Source organism: Triturus cristatus, chromosome 9 (assembly GCF_964204655.1).
Source record: "Triturus cristatus chromosome 9, aTriCri1.1, whole genome shotgun sequence".
NCBI classification, from domain to species: domain Eukaryota; kingdom Metazoa; phylum Chordata; class Amphibia; order Caudata; family Salamandridae; genus Triturus; species Triturus cristatus.
In genome coordinates, this window is record NC_140592.1 from 608,952,149 (window position 1) to 608,968,265 (window position 16,117).

Sequence of the window (16,117 nt, forward strand, 5' to 3'; positions counted from 1 at the left end):
TCCATGCATACGCGGGTGGGGGTACGGGTCGTACTTTCACTGTTGGGGTGGGGGGTACGCTCCTTGCATACGGGGTGGGGGTAGGGTCCGTACATATCCGTCCCCACGCTATGTGATGTTTGTGCGGCCCGTACCCAGGCCTTTGCCACGTGGGTGCGATCCGTCCCGCCATTGTTGGGGTGACGTGTGTGGGCGTGGTCCGACTCGTACCCACGCTCTTCAGGCGTGGGTACGGGACGTACCTGTCTGGTTGTGTTGCCGGTTCGCGTGGTGACGGACTTCCGTTGTGGCGGTCGCTGGCTTATCAGGACACGCCCCCACCCCCTCGTGGTGACCAGGGCATGGGAGTCAGGTATGTCCAGGCCATGTGTGGTGTGTGACTTATGTGGTTGTTTTGTGGCCTGCCCTGGTCCTGCCACCCCCACCCCACCCCACTTTCCCCCCTCCCTTAGTTATTCTGACCTTCTGCGGCGTCTGCGTCGTAACCTGTAGAGGAGGTGGACTGCTATGAGGGCAGGGATGACTCGTAGGTTCGGGTCCATGTCTGTCCGTCGCGTACTGGTACTCCTTGCTCGCGTCGTCCTGTCGCGTACGGGTCCTCCTTGATCGCGTCGTCCTGTCGCGTATGGGTCCTCCTTGGTGGCGTCGTCCTGTGTGTCCGTCACGTACTGGTCCTCCTTGTTCGCGTCGTCGTCTGTCCGTCGCGTACTGGTGGTCCTTGTTCGCGTCGTCCTGATTTCCCGGCAGTTTTTGGCTGCCGCAAAATATTCACCGTGCGGGGTGACGTCGGTGCGAATCGTGATTCCTGGGTCGTGAATGGCTGGCTGCGAGCGTCCCGACGTCAGGTCGGCGCTTTCCCGGATCGCATTGGTAGGTGTTTTTTTGTTCGGTCGGGCTTTTTTACGATTCGTACGGTAATGGTGTACCCGTGCGAATCGTAATTCCTTGTTTGTAAAAATTGACGACCGGGTACGCGTCGGGCGGAGATTGTGCTCCGTCCGACGGTTCGTACCCGGTTTTTGCCGGATCGTGATCGGCACCTGGTTCTGTCAGGCACCATCCTATATAGTGATGGATTTCTTTCTTTATTACCCCTGTAAACCTAAGATAGAAAGCGACACCCATCAAGGTACAAAGGTGTCTAGCGGCAGTTGTCCTCCCAGCAGATATCTGGAAGGAATGTAGGGTGATGCTAATTAATGGATAGCCACCATTAGTTGTCTTGAAATGCTAGGCAAGGTATATGAATAGGTACACTACACAAGCATCACAAAGGATTGGAGGCAAGTGAGTAGTATACTCCCAGCAACTCCACCCACTGTTACCAATTCTGAGTCATCAGGAACTCTAGGGGGCAGAGATACAGGGGAGTAAAAGCCAGTCCTGATGGTCCTACTAGAAATGAGAAATTACCAAGGGACACCTGTAATTAAGGGCCTGAATCCCCTTGTTATTTCACCCTGATACTCCACCTGCTTATAGCAGGTAGAATGTTATGATCAAAGACACCTGAACTCTACTGGTCCCTTGGGACTCATAATTCCCATGGGGTTGGTAAGTGCCATTACCAACCCCATGGAATTAAAATGGTACTCGTAATTGAAGTGCTGAGCTTTAAAAAAAATTGTTGCCAACTCCTTTAAACTGTATTGCCCATTTTTACACCATTTCACTTATATTATGCAATATTTTACTAAAATGTTTAGGAATGTTAATATTGGTTTCTTGATTTTAATGTTATTTTCCTTCTACCTACAGAATGGGTGACCCAGGTTTTTTTTTGTTTTTTTTAAGCTGCTTGTACCCAAAAAGGCATCAGATTATTAATTTGAGATCACTCACTTAAACTACTGATCAAGTTTCTAACCACAATCATTTGCCAATACAAAAAATGATAAAATAATATTAGTAAACTAAGTTGTAGAAGAACAACTAATTAACAAACGATAACCAAATTCATTACCATTTGATTATTCATGTTTTGCCATGCCCTATGTAACAATATGCTCACAATGCTCTGTTATAAATTAGATTTTTATTTAAGGACAGGAAGTATTTCACTGTGCATCATAGCAATATTAAGTGAAATCGTATTGTCACCAATAACAACGATAGATTCAAAAAGTGAGATTACCATTTTCCATTTTAGGCTTGGTATTGATTTGGCCGTCATTTCCAGGAAGAGGCCGGGCCGGGACTCCTTCGACATTTTGTGCTGGAGTTCATTAGAGGAAGGTATTGTTTTGCTTTACATTTGAATGTGACTTTGTCCAACACGGATAAGTGGCGAAGACTGTCCCCAGCTTCTGGTTTGAGACCCGTCTAATCAGGAGTCACAGCCCCCTATTGACTCCAATGGTCCTTCTGGGCTCGTAATTGGTTGACTGTTTACATTGATTCCCAGTGTATCCTAATGTATTACACAAAGGTGTTATATCCCCTGATTGTATATTTTTCAATTCTGAAGCCTTTTGTAAAGTGGCTGAATTAAGGCAATTAACTATCTTGCTTGCTAAGCTGTGATTTTTAGTGGTTCGTTGTTCATACATGAAATAGGCTGTCTTACACGTCTAGTGAATAATCCTGTCAAAGTGGGCTTTATTATCTCTTTCTCTTTTTTTCCATGACCCACTTAAGTTGACATGTGCAAGCGTAAAGCTATAAGTGCTCCCCTAGCATCGGATACCGCCTGTACAACAATTGGTTCCTGTTTAGTGCAGGTGGTAAATGTTAACTCTAAAGAAATGTATATGGCAGAACAAAGCCTCTCCTTAGGAACAGGGAGGGGGGGGCTGGGACACCTGTGGATGAAATGAAATGAAATGAAAAGTAGATTTATAGAGCGCGGTTGCTGCCCAGGGGCGTCCAAGCGCTAGAGACCAGAATAGAAATAGCTTGACAGAGGTAACTTGCTGAAATTACTGAGGGGGGTTAAACAGAAAAGTCTTCAGCTGTTTTCGGAATGAGGAGAGGATACTGTTGGATCTAAGATGAAGAGGGAGTGAGTTCCAGGTCTTGGCGGCATTATAGGTGAACGTCCTGCCGCCCGTCCTTGCCTTTTTTATTCTTGGAGCTATAGCCATAAAGGCCTGGCTAGATCGAAGGTTTCTGCTGGGTTGGTACTGTTTTACTAGGTCGAGGGTAATCATAGGACCTGTGTCCCAAAGGGCCTGATGGGCAATACACATGGCCTTAAAGATGATTCTCTGTCGCACTGGTAGCCAGTGCAGGCTGATCAGACCAGGTTTGGCTGATTGTCTGCGTGGGAGCTGTAACAATGTGCGGGCCACACAGTTCTGCACTATCTGTATTCTACGCAAGGTGTACTCCGGGGCGCCAAGGTAGAGGACATTGTTGAAGTCTAAGCGGGACTGTACCAGACCCTGGATGGCCACCTGCTTTGCCTCCATAGGTAAAAGAGGGAGGACTTTCTTTAGCATCCTAAGAAGTCCGAAGCAGGTAGCCGAGAGTTTTGTAGCCTGGATGTTAAATGAGAGGGTCTTGTCCAGCCACACCCCAAGGCTCTTAATAATGTCCTTGGGTACTGGGGGGGTACCTAGACAAGGAGGCCACAAGGAGTTGAAGAAGGTGGGGTTTGAGGGGCCCAGGAGCATCAGCTCTGTTTTGTCCCCATTGAGCTTAAGGGATGAGGAGGTCATCCAGCCCTTTACCTCCTCTAAGCACTTTTTTAGCCCCCCTGATGATGGCAGGTCGGCCTCCTGCGCCAAGGAGACCACCAGCTGGGTGTCGTCCGCGTAAGAAATGATCTTAACCCCAAATGGACGAACTACCTCAGCCAGTGGTCTCATATAGATGTTGAAAAGCGCAGGGCTTAAAGAGGAGCCTTGTGGGACTCCACACCTCAACGGCCTACTCATGGACACTGTCTCTCCCTCAAATACTTTGAATGATCTGTCACTCAAGAAGGATTTGAGCCATAGCCAAGCTCCATCCACTATTACGACACTCGAGAGGCGGCTCAGCAGGGTGTCATGGCTGACCGTATCGAATGCCGCGCTTAGGTCAAGGAGGATCACTGCCACTGACCCCCCCTGATCTAGGATTTTTCTGGTTTCCTCAGTGACTGCTAGGAGGGCAGTCTCTGTTCCGTGTTTGGGTCTAAAACCCATCTGGGTGGCATCTAACAGCTGGTTGTTTTCGAGAAAATTCACCAGCTGGAGATTGATGTACCTCTCAAGGATTTTGCTCACCCAGGGGAGCAGAGAAATCGGCCGGAATGCAGGTAGATTAGCAAACAAACCGAGCATACTCAGCTTGCCTGATTTTATAAGTGGCATTAATATATTATGCATTCAGGAAAAGTGGTGTACAGCCCCCATTTAGTTTGAGGGTTTTTCATCACATTGGTTTGAGGTCAATCCATCAGCTGCAGGGAGGGGAAAAGGGTGGCTTTTGGCCCTTATATTGAATAAGCTTATGTTACATATTAAGAAACAAATAACCAGAGGGCTACATTCATTAATACTATGACTAACATTTAAAGGAGGCCAGGACATGATATTGGTTAATTTTTACAACAACATTTTTGACTCTTCCCGAAGGAGGGTGGTTTTAGCCCTCGATGGCGGTCTAGAGATACTTTTTTCCTCTATCCCCAATAGTTTTATATTCATCTTAGCAGGAGATTTTAACATCCAAATCTGCCCCCTCTCTGCCACAAGGGTTTGTGAGGTTACCAACCAGGCTGGGGAGGGTTACCCACATTTTTCCCCACAATGATTACGGGGCTATATCAAATTCTATGAATACCAAACTGGATTTACACTTATTAAAATGTGAGTGTGATAATAATGGAGACCCGATACCAACTTTTATAGAAAGGAGAGCCACAACCATCACCGATTATTTCTTAATTTCAGCCAATGCAAACAATTGGTGTACTACACCCAGGGTTGTTAAGTCGGATCTGAGTGATCATAATTGTATCATATTGTTGGTTTTTTTGGGCCAAAGCCTGTAATATTTCACTTAGTTCTATCATTAATATTACCCCTGCAAGACCAAATGGGGTACGTATTAAGTGGGAGGGTCATAAAGATATTTTTTACTGTTTAGAGGATGAAGTCACCCCTAATCAGCCCCTCTCCAGTTTTTCTACTATCACTAATATAATTAATGACATTTTGACCCGTCCATGTAACCCAGGCCGCGGTCAGCGTAGAGGATGGTTCAATCATGATTGTACCATAGCCTCCCAAGAATTGAAATTGGCCCTCCATTTTCAACCCAGAGACAGTACATTGATTAAATCCTCCAGATTAAACTTTAAAAATGTCTTTCTTGTTAGGAAAAAGAGCTCCAAGAGGAAACCTGGTCTAATTTGTACGTGGCAGCGGATACAGCTGATAACAAACTTTTCTAGGACACTGTCAACTCACCTTTTTTTTAAAGAGTGTTTTTTTCCCATAGCTACTATCCCATATCATATGTGATGGCTGGGTTGCTCACTCCACAAAAGGATTTTGTTTACCAGCTGTAAGGAAGGAGGACATTTCAAGGGAGAAAAAATGCCCCTGGCACTCTCTACCTTTGAATATCATGACTCTAGAGGTTCTATTAGCACTGAAAGAAAAGTGTAGGAGGAAAAGCCACAGGTCCAGAAGAAGTGCCAGTTGATGTCTATAATACTGTTGTTGATTTGTGGGGCCCAATCTTAACTAGAGTTCTTACCATGGCCTCAGCTACTGAGATGCTGCTCTCATGGAGAATGTCTATTATTGTTCAAGTCTATGAAAAGGGCAACAAATCTGAAGCAAAGAACTATCGCCCAATAGCACTTTTAGATTGGGCGATAGTGATGTCAAAGTTTTACTTATGATATTGGAAGAATGGGCATGCGAACACTCGATACTTTCACCAATGTAGTTTGAATTCAGACAAGGTGCGGGCAGCATTGAGCAATGAGTGAATCTTGACTTATTAATAGACAAATATACACTTGCTAAAGGTGGTAGATTGTATCTCTGCTTCACACATTTGAGTAGTGCCTTCGATTTAGTCAATCACTCTATTCATCCCTGCTTGCTAATGCTAATGGCACGCCTAGATCGATCACTTGTTTTCTCGCAAGGTTGTATGAAAAATTACCAATCAAAGTACGTTTTGGCACACGCACGAATGCACCGCAAATTTTAACTAGAAAGAGGTATCCAACAAGGTTTTTTTTTGGCCTCTGTATTATTTTCCCTGTTTATTTATGGGGTAGATAAGGCTCTACAAGCTTTACAGGCAGATGCCCCTCAAGTAACCGGGTGCCCTATACCAGTGCTACTTTATCCAGATGATGCTGTTTTGCAGGAAGGAACCCGGCAGGTTTACAGCGATTGATGAACGCCTTTGGTGCTTTTATTGCCGAAAGGAAACTGGTGGTTAATAAAAATAAAACCTATACCATGATCTGTGGGGTCAAGTAAAAGATAATAATAATAAACACTCTTTATTGATTGGTTAAAAAAAACATTTACAATTTAAAACACAAATGGTTCGAACAATAAAAAAATGACAATAATAAATGTTAAAAACTGTGGGTTTTAAATTACTAAAAATTAGGAGGATCATTATGGGCTAATAATGTTCTGCTGGAAGACCTTGCTCTGGTTTTCTGATAGTGTAGACTCTAATTCAATTGTTAAGCCTTTTAACTCGGCCGCCATGCTAAGATGAGGAGGGTTTGGTTGTGGATGTGGCTTCCAGTAGTTTTGACGTTTTACGGTCAAATTTTGTAAGCCCAATGTTTAACTTGGTGTTGTCAGGATTTAGAGCAGCCATTATTGCTTGATGGCAAGATCAAACTCCCAACCTGATCCATTGGCCTCGCAGCAATGACCATCTGGCCATGAGCAATGCAGGGCATACACAAACGATGTGTTCCATTGTTTCAGAATGATAGCCACACAACCTGCATTCAATACTGATACCTGGGCGGCACTATTCGGGAAGGTTCTTCAGAAAGAGCCAGTCACCCATCCTCAGGGCTTAAAACTTTTGTTTCCAATAAAGTGCGTATGTTCTTGAAAGATAGTGCGGCTGAACACAAGTAAAAGAAATGTAGAAAGTTTTTTATTTTTCTATGGATTGCATTCCAGTAGTTACTGTTGATACCTTTTGCTATTAGAGCATCACTTTTGCCGGTAACGGGTCCTGGTCACATGAAATTACAAATGCTAAGAGCAAAATGAACAGAAGCGCCCATGGAATCTTCAGGGTTTCAGCAAACCTGAGTACCTGGGCAATAAAAGATATGTTAGCAATCTACAAGGCCAGGGTACTAGCTACTGCCATATATGGGGCCAGTGTGGGGGGTCATTACAGCAGTAAGGCACTACAGACTAAGGAAAACTGTTTCCTCAAGCGTCAATTATACTTACCCATCTCTGCCTCTACAGAGATAATACATAGAGAGGTAGAGCTACAGTATCTAGCTGATATAGTTCAACTTAGTCCCTTGTTGCTTTGGAGATCCATTTAGACAAAAGATGAGACTAGCTTTACTAAGTAAATCATTCTAGATTGTTTGTTCATGGATAAAGCCCTGTGTATCCCCTGGCTAAGTTATATTAACTCCACTTTTATTGTTCTGTTTAAGATGCCAATGCCCCTATTGGTAACAACACTTCCTAAACGGTCCATTAAAGATGCCTTCATGAAGTCAGGGCGAGAAGTGAGGGGGAAAACCAACTGTTCTATTTTATTATTCACTGTAGCTGGAGGGGGGCTGTTGAAGTTATTTAACTCATGTTTCAATCCTACGGCACCGTTTTGTATTAATAAGACTCAGATTGGGTATCGCCCACCACTTGGTTGCCTTTAATTTCATGAAGACTTGTCCTCCAGACACAACTCCCTGCCCCTGTGATGGCCAGAGCAAGCAAAGCACTATGCACTTGTTGTGCTGTGATTTTTATTCACATTTTAGGCGTCATTATATGAAACCGCTCATTCGTGCTCAAAATATCAGATCACATATTGCTGCCATGAAAAACATGTTTGAGCTAAATGATATCAGGGTTTATCTTAATGTTGCATTTTTTATTATTAAAAACAACATACGTAAAAGTTTCGTTTTATGATGTCACAAGGAATATTATGGAAACTGGACGGGAGTTTTCCCAAAAATGTTAAGCAATATACTCTTTCCATTGTTATTGATGTGTATAGCTATGTAAATGCCTTTGTTTTTACCTTGGTTTACAACTAGGTGTTATTATTTTATTGTTGATCACTTTTATCGTTGTTTTTACATACTAAATAAAGTTTTGGGACTCAAATCGAATCGTTTTTGTTTTAGACTGCCATCATGTAAAGTAGTAGTGCAAGTGGTATGTATCACTTCTGGCATTGGTAAGATATGTCCCACTAAATGCAATGAAGCATACTAATTGTATTGGAAAATAGCATTTGTAAAACGTTATACAGAGCACACCCCAAAATCACAACAGAATGCAAGACAACAAACAATGTTAGGATATTTGGTTGTGGTATGACAGTTTTGCTTTATGCGGATGGCTTGCTCTGAAGTGGTGTTCTTTTGTTGTATTCGTTTAGGGGTTTTCTTGCATTATTGTGTTGTGATTCTTTTGCTCTAATTTTGTGCTTACATTTTGTTGGTATTCTGCATTGCACCGTCACACTTTATCACCACCGAAAATCGATACAGTAGTAAAAGTTGCCTGTACCAACTATGCACTACTTATCTCATTTTTAGGTCTCGTCTGAGACAGCGCTTTAGCGCTGCTCTCGCGAGAGCTTTTGTAAAAGGGGGATCTGGAAGTGCAAACAGTGCTTTTCAGGCCTCCAAATACAGTGCATGTGCGCCGGGCGCGCGCACCATTTGGCAGCCTGAAAGCACTAGTTTGCACTTTCAAATCCCCCGTTTACAAAAGCTCATTTCACGGCCGCTTTGATGAGAACATCAAAGCGGACGCGAAATGAGCTCACCATTTGCCACCCCCTCCCTTATCCCACTTCCCTCACAATGGCGACAGCTTGTTGTTTATTGCCAGCTCCTGAACTTTTCAAAGGAAAAAACGTCCAAGCTCCGTTGCTGCTGGTTCTGCATTCCTACAACACAATTGCCGGAGTCCAACAGGTACGTGCCTCTTCCGTGAATTTGTTACAATGTAACCCGATGCACCGTTCAACGACCAGCACTTACAGGCGCAGTCGTGGAAGTAATGAGCTCCAGGACGCCAATTGGGAGAGGATTAGCGTTTATTGTCTTGTCAGGGGTTGAGTCATTAATTGCCGCAATTGTGTTTTTAAGGGAATCCCGCTTTATTTCGTTCTGTCTTTAGCATGACTCAGGCATGTCAAGCATCCCGCCGGCATACACGTACTGGAGACAATGTAAACAAGACCCTTTGCCTGGAAGCTTTCTTTGCTGGGAAATACTGACACGTTTTTCAGTCACGAGGCCATGCTCAGTAACAAGTTAGCATCTCTCTGGCCGCAACAGAAGTAACTTGCAACAGCTATGGATTATTTTTACACGTTTTAGTTGCTTGGCAGAAAGTCCGTCATCCCTATTAGAGTGTCAGTCGCAAGGCTATCGAGGAAGTATTTGTCGTCGTGCATTCCAGCAGCCTAACTATCAAAACACTTTTGCCTACAAACTAAAATGCTCAACAACATCCTCTACATGAGGAGACTGGGGAGGGGCGGTGGAGGGCACATGTTGTTGAATGGGAGAAAAATATACTTCTATGTTCATCAAAGACAGATTCGTGCAATATTTCCTCATAAACTATCAGTTGCCCACCATCGTGTTTTCTTCATGGTTCATTACGCCCTCCTTGTCCAGCTGTCACGCTCTAGTTCCTCTATCTTTTTTCCCTCCCCCTTGTCCCCAACCACGACCTGTTATGTGGTTGTAAACAGTACAACGCTTTTGTTAGAAGGAAAAAAAACAACAAGCATTTGCAATGCAACAGGTCTCGCATTTACGTGAGTTTGAGCTGTTGGCATTGTAAATGACAATGCCTTTTATTTATGTTTTGGTTTTGGAACATAAATAAAACACATTGTCCTTTATAATGCCAATAGCTTAAACTCGAGTAAATGCGAGACCTATTGCATTGCAAATGCTTGTTTTGTAATGTGGTCCATAGTTGATATTGTGGAAACAGTACCGTGTTACTTTGGGTTACCTCTATATTGCTTTTGCATTTAAAGATTGTGAACAAACCTATAGATGACTGATAAGAATTTCCCGGCCGCAATATTTTTTGTAAAAACCTGGAATCTGGTAAACGCACCAGAAAGTAACATAAACGATTCTCTTCAGTTAGACATTTTGTTAAATAAATGTGTCTTGAAAGGCACTGTAATGGACTTTCTCCAGAGTAAGAAAAATACAAGAGCAAACTACATTTCTGTAACATTTGTTGAAAACATCTAAACGTCAGTGAAATAAATATTCCTGCACTGTAATCAGCGCTGCGGAAGCAATATCTCCTTTTCTGCCAAACATGAAACAGTCTGTTCCAATGGGGAACTACACACAAAGAATGCCTACAGTGGAGAGAGCTTTAAGTGTTAGAGGGCTGTTAGTAATTACATAGTCACCTTGCCTGAAACTCTGTGACCTTGGCAGCTGGTCATTTCAGTCAGTATGCGTCTTTGCCACAATCTTGACTAATTTTGTGGTGAAAAGAACTTTTTCAGGCAACAAAAAGTGCTGGTCTGGGTTCTGGATTAGTAAGAAATCCATTCATTTAGTCTTGGATATCTAAGCAGTGTCTGAAGTAGAGGATGAAGGAAATTAGAAAAAAATATTTTGCAGCTGCCATCAGTAAAACTAGATACAGATGAGCTTGAGCCTAAGCGTTCTTAAACTTACTTTTTAAAGATGTCTCATCGCTGTCCTTTTCATGAAGTTTCCCTTCCAGAATTCTAAAACCAGCTCCTTAGACAAGCATTGACAAAGCCAATACGTCTTGCATTAGCTGCCAGCCTTTCAGCAATTCATGAAGTGACTTCATCAATTAAAGAGAAAGAAGGGAAGAGAGAAAGAAGGAAGGAAAGAAAGAAAGAAAGAAAGAAAGAAAGAAAGAAAGAAAGAAAGAAAGAAAGAAAGAAAGAAAGAAAGAAAGAAAGAAAGAAAGAAAGAAAGAAAGAAAAGCAGAAAAGAAAGGCGGAAGGGAAAAAGAAAGAAAGGTAAAATTGAAAGGAGGAAGGCAGGCAAAAAGGAAAGAAGGAAGATGTAGTAAGGTAAAAAAGAAAGGAAGGAAAAAAGAAGAAAGAAAGAAGAAAAAAGGAAAGCAAGCACACTTGAATTAAGAGCAGGAAGAAGAAAGTAAGGAAAGAAAGAAAAAAGGAGAGTAAAATAGAAATTAAGAAGTAAAGAAAGAAAGCAATGAGGAAAGAAAGAAAGCAATAAGGAAAGAAAGAAAATATGAAAGAATGAAAGCAAATAAAGAAAGGATGAAAGAAGAAAGAGAAAAAAGATAAGAAAAATAGAAAGAAAAACAGACAGGTTTGCAACTCAGAAGCTTATATTCAGAGGTTGTGTGAACTGCTATTTGTATTACTGTTGTCTTCCAAAAGGGTCTGTTTGCCACACACTTTTCAGACTGGTGAAATGCCTACCCTCAGATAAACAAAGGCTGCTCCAAAAGGAATTTACAATATCATTTGCAGGAAACAGCCTGCAACTGATAAAGCTAGAATGTGCCCGTAATCACATCAAAAGATTCACGCTATACACATCAGGCTCCAAACACAAAAGTCTTGGCTAACACTAGACCTAAAAAGAGATCTGGAAAACGGCAGTGATGTCAGACAATGGCTCAATTCAGGGGCATAACACAGGCCCACGCATCCCCCTTCAGTGCGGGGGGGGGGGGGGGGGCAGAGCTGCAGGGGACCCCTCGGCACAGTACTTCTGCCTGTGCGCTCCGGAATAAATTCAGAGGGGGGCCCCTCCGTGTATATTGCAGGGGGGGCCCTTGAACTTTCGTTAAGCCACTGGCTCAATTAACACTGCCACAGTTTTCCTCTCGTACTGTACAATATCAAAATTCGTCCGACCACGTTTGCTTTTTGATAGTTTCAGTCAACTTCTATCTCTCGTGACTATTGAGGGAAGCAAAGCCCATCAAAGGTGAGACGGAACCCGTTTTCGGGAGACCAAAAGAGTGCTTTCATTTAAAGCAGACAGTTGCTAACACATTCAAGGCTGTTATTTTTTCAACAAGCATACTTTTATGTATACATTTTCAAAACAAAATTTGTAGTGAGTACGGAGGCAGGGCTGGTGCTATGAAATAATCCACGTAGCCAAGTAAGAGGGTAAAACAATGTAGTGCAGAAATTATAGCACAAATGCCATGAAGGAGAAGAAATCAAAATGTTGCAATTGAGGGTGCCAACCCTGCAGTGATTGTCCTAATTTCAGTAGCTCTTTATGTTCCCCATTATAGTGAATACTTTCTTCATCACTTGAAGCCTATACTGATAAAGTGACCCACCTTGCGTTACAGGAACCTCAACCCTAATTAGCCAATCCCCTATCCCATTGGATAGAGATATGTCACCCTACAACTCTTCTAATAATTTCCTGTACCACTGTATAAGTGGAGGCCAAGCTTAAGACCACTGGGATCTGATGTGAGACAGAGAGAGCTGTAGGACCCGAGATATGGCCGAGAGGATACTGTTTATTGAAGGTTACTGGGAAGTTAACTGCACTGCACCCTGGTGCCTCCCTCTCCCCCCAACTTCCTTGTCTCAATTTTTGGTGAATAAGGATCTCTTTTGCAGTAAACAGCGGCCTTGAGCTAAGTGAGACTAGAAAATGTTTCTAGAAACTTTGGTTTCGATCACAGTGGGTCACTTTAATCCATTCCCCCTTCTTTTGCTAGATTAATTAAAAGGATTCTTGGTCTCTGTAACTTTCAAAGACTGAATATTTCGTCTTTGCCCCTGACTGATATTTAAAGTGGTTGGTTCCACACAGAGGTAGACACTGACTTTGATTTGGGGTTAGATACTGGTTATCACAATGACATATGCATCTATGGTGAGTTATACATTTTTTTTACAAAAAAATGTTTTTTACTGGACAACAGATTTCCACTCATGAAGTAGGTGTCTCCTAGCATTCTATCTATCTATCTATCTATCTATCTATCTATCTATCTATCTATCTATCTATCTATCTATCTATCTATCTATCTATCTATCTATCTATCTATAGATAGATATATATAGATATAGATTCACTGAAAAAACCATAGGTTTCACACATGTTATAGTTAGCTGTACATTTCACTCGTAAAAAAACAATGAAATTCCACGTTATAGTTAGTGCAGGCAACTATAACTCACGCGACCGCAATCCTCTGCTGATGATGTCAGATATTACATCACTGATGACATATGTGTCTTTATGAAAAATAAATATTTGTAATATATGTATAGCTAAAGATACAGTATTAGCATCAACAGAGGATTGCGGTCGCGTGAGTTATAGTTGCCTGCACTAACTATAACGTGGAATTTCATTGGTTTTTTACGAGTGAAATGTACAGCTAACTATAACATGTGTGAAACCTATGGTTTTTTCAGTGAATTTGCAAGGTTTTTTAAATGCTAATTCCTAACTATAACGTGTGTGAAACCTATGGTTTTTTCAGTGAATTTGTACGTTTTTTTAAATGCTAAGTTATGTATTTATTTTTAATTTTTGCGCGCACGGTGCGCTTCGTGCTCCGTGCGCGCGCTCTGGGCACTAGGTGCGCTTCGCGCACCGAGCGCCCACGTTGTGCATTTCGTACCGTGCACGCCTCGCCATTTTTTTCAAATTATCAATTGTTTTTTTCTCCCTTGGGGGTCCTTAGATTTATATATTAAATGTGATTGTTAATTTTTTTTTTTTTTTTTTACCGTACGCGTACGTTAAGCTTACCGTACGCGTACCCCGCGATTTTTTTTAAAATCAATAAATGTTTTCTTTGTACTTTTCTGTCCTTCTTTGACCCCCTTACAAATGTTAGGGGGTCTGTAACTCTCTCCCTTGCCCCCTTTTCAAGATATCACTCTTGAAACACACGAAATGCCGGCCGCCGCTTCCTGGTTTCGACCGATTCGAATGTTTACTAAGATCTAACAACCAATCAGAATCGCGCTCGCGCACGCCACCGTACGCGTACGGTAAGCGCACCGTAAGCGCACCGTACGCTGGCTCAGATATATATATTGATTTAAAGGCTATTTTCTCAGAATCTACTGAACAGATTTACACCAAACCTACAAAAGGCACTTCCTTGACCTGAGGACTACCTCTCTGCCAAATTTCAAGTAATTCTGTTCAGCCGTTCGGGCTGTAGCTGTGTCTAAAGGTCCTATGGAAAAATGCATGGGAAAAACGCGTTTTGGGACCCCCTTTTTATCTCAGCCCCCGCTTGACGAATCCCACCGAGACTTTCAGGGTAGGAGCGGAGCGGAGCGCCCCACCTATTTTGAAAAAATTCGCGAGGATTCGTCAACCGGCGCCAAAGTTATTCAAAATAGAATGTTGCGGATTTCCTATGGAAACGTGGTCCTAACTATAACTACCTACTGGCGACTGCCAGTAGGTAATATATATATATTCTTATATCTTTATTTTTAGATGACCTCAGATATTTCTTACTCTGGACTCCATTCAGGATTGGAGGAGCTTCCTATTTTGGATTTAACATGACTTAGTGAGTCTCCCTTTGCCCCCCCCATCTCAATTTTGTAATATTACTTCTGCTGGCAAACCCCACTGATTCGATCACACCCTATTTTATTCAGGCTCTCTCGGTGATGTTCATTTCATCCTGAAGAAGACCCAATGTGATGCCATTTCAGTAAAACAGACACCAAGGTCGAAACGTCGACATACCATCTACTCATGTCCTTAGTCACTATAAACTTGAGTAATTGACATGGCAGGTTACTTTTCAACTTTATTATTGGAAAGAGAGCCTTCATTGTTTTGTTATTTATGCATTTATGTAATGTTCGTCAGTCTACCACTGTCACATCATATATCACTATATGTCACATCAATCACTGATAAACCGTTTGTTTTTGTTCACGCTGTGTATGACAGCCATGCTCACTAACTGAAATATATATAAATGACTTGAAATATCACTGTGGTTTGTCCAGCTCTATATTTAGACTACAAAGAAAGAAATGTCTTTCCATTTAATAGTCATGGTATAAAAGGAATTGTTTTGACCCAATGAAACTTTTTCTAGACTAGATCAAATTTCCCATACCAAACAATGGTGTTTTCAACCTCCACCTACACACACACAACAAATTTGCTTGTGCGCCGAGGGCTTTCTGTGATACGGCGTAAGACTCAGTGCGAGCCTCTGTGCCCGGAGGGTCAATCCAGATGCACTATCCTTTTGCTGCGCTTGACTGTTGCAGCCTTATCCAGCTGTAGAGGATTCCCTGTGGTGGTAGCAAAATTATTATAGTATCAGGACATGCTGTGAGCTCTCCTGTGTTTCTAAAATAATTCTGCCAGTTCTCTGGAACAGAGTCCTTCACCCATCCATGTGAAATATAGGTATCATTGAGCAAGTATCATTTCTGCACCTAGAGGATGCATGTGAAGAGCATACAATGCATTTGGCTGTGGCCACACTCAGTTCCTTTTCATATTGACAATGCTTTAGTGGTGCATTAGTGGAAAAGTCCAGAGAGTATATGTGCATTTCAGGGATTCTCACCAGAGCATTCCAAGTATCCTTTCTTGTGGGCCAGACAGTACTGTTAAGAAAGGAAACAGAAGGTGCATTGATGCTAAACAATTTCCCTTTTGTCTGTCTTGTCCCATTGGTCCCTGGGAGATGCAACCCACCACAGCTAGTTAAGTGGGACAGCTTAACATACATTTGTGGCCTTGTTTTTGTTTTTGACAGAGAGGAGACTCCCAACTCCCCTTGACTGATGTCTAGAAACAGTCACTGAACTGAACTCCCGGAATACACACCTCAATGTCAAACTACCTAATGCTAAACCCAACAAGGACCAATATCCTCCTTTTGGCCAAAAGCACCACACTTTTTTGGATTCTGTCATGACTCAATAACTTAAATCTAAATGGCTTCAC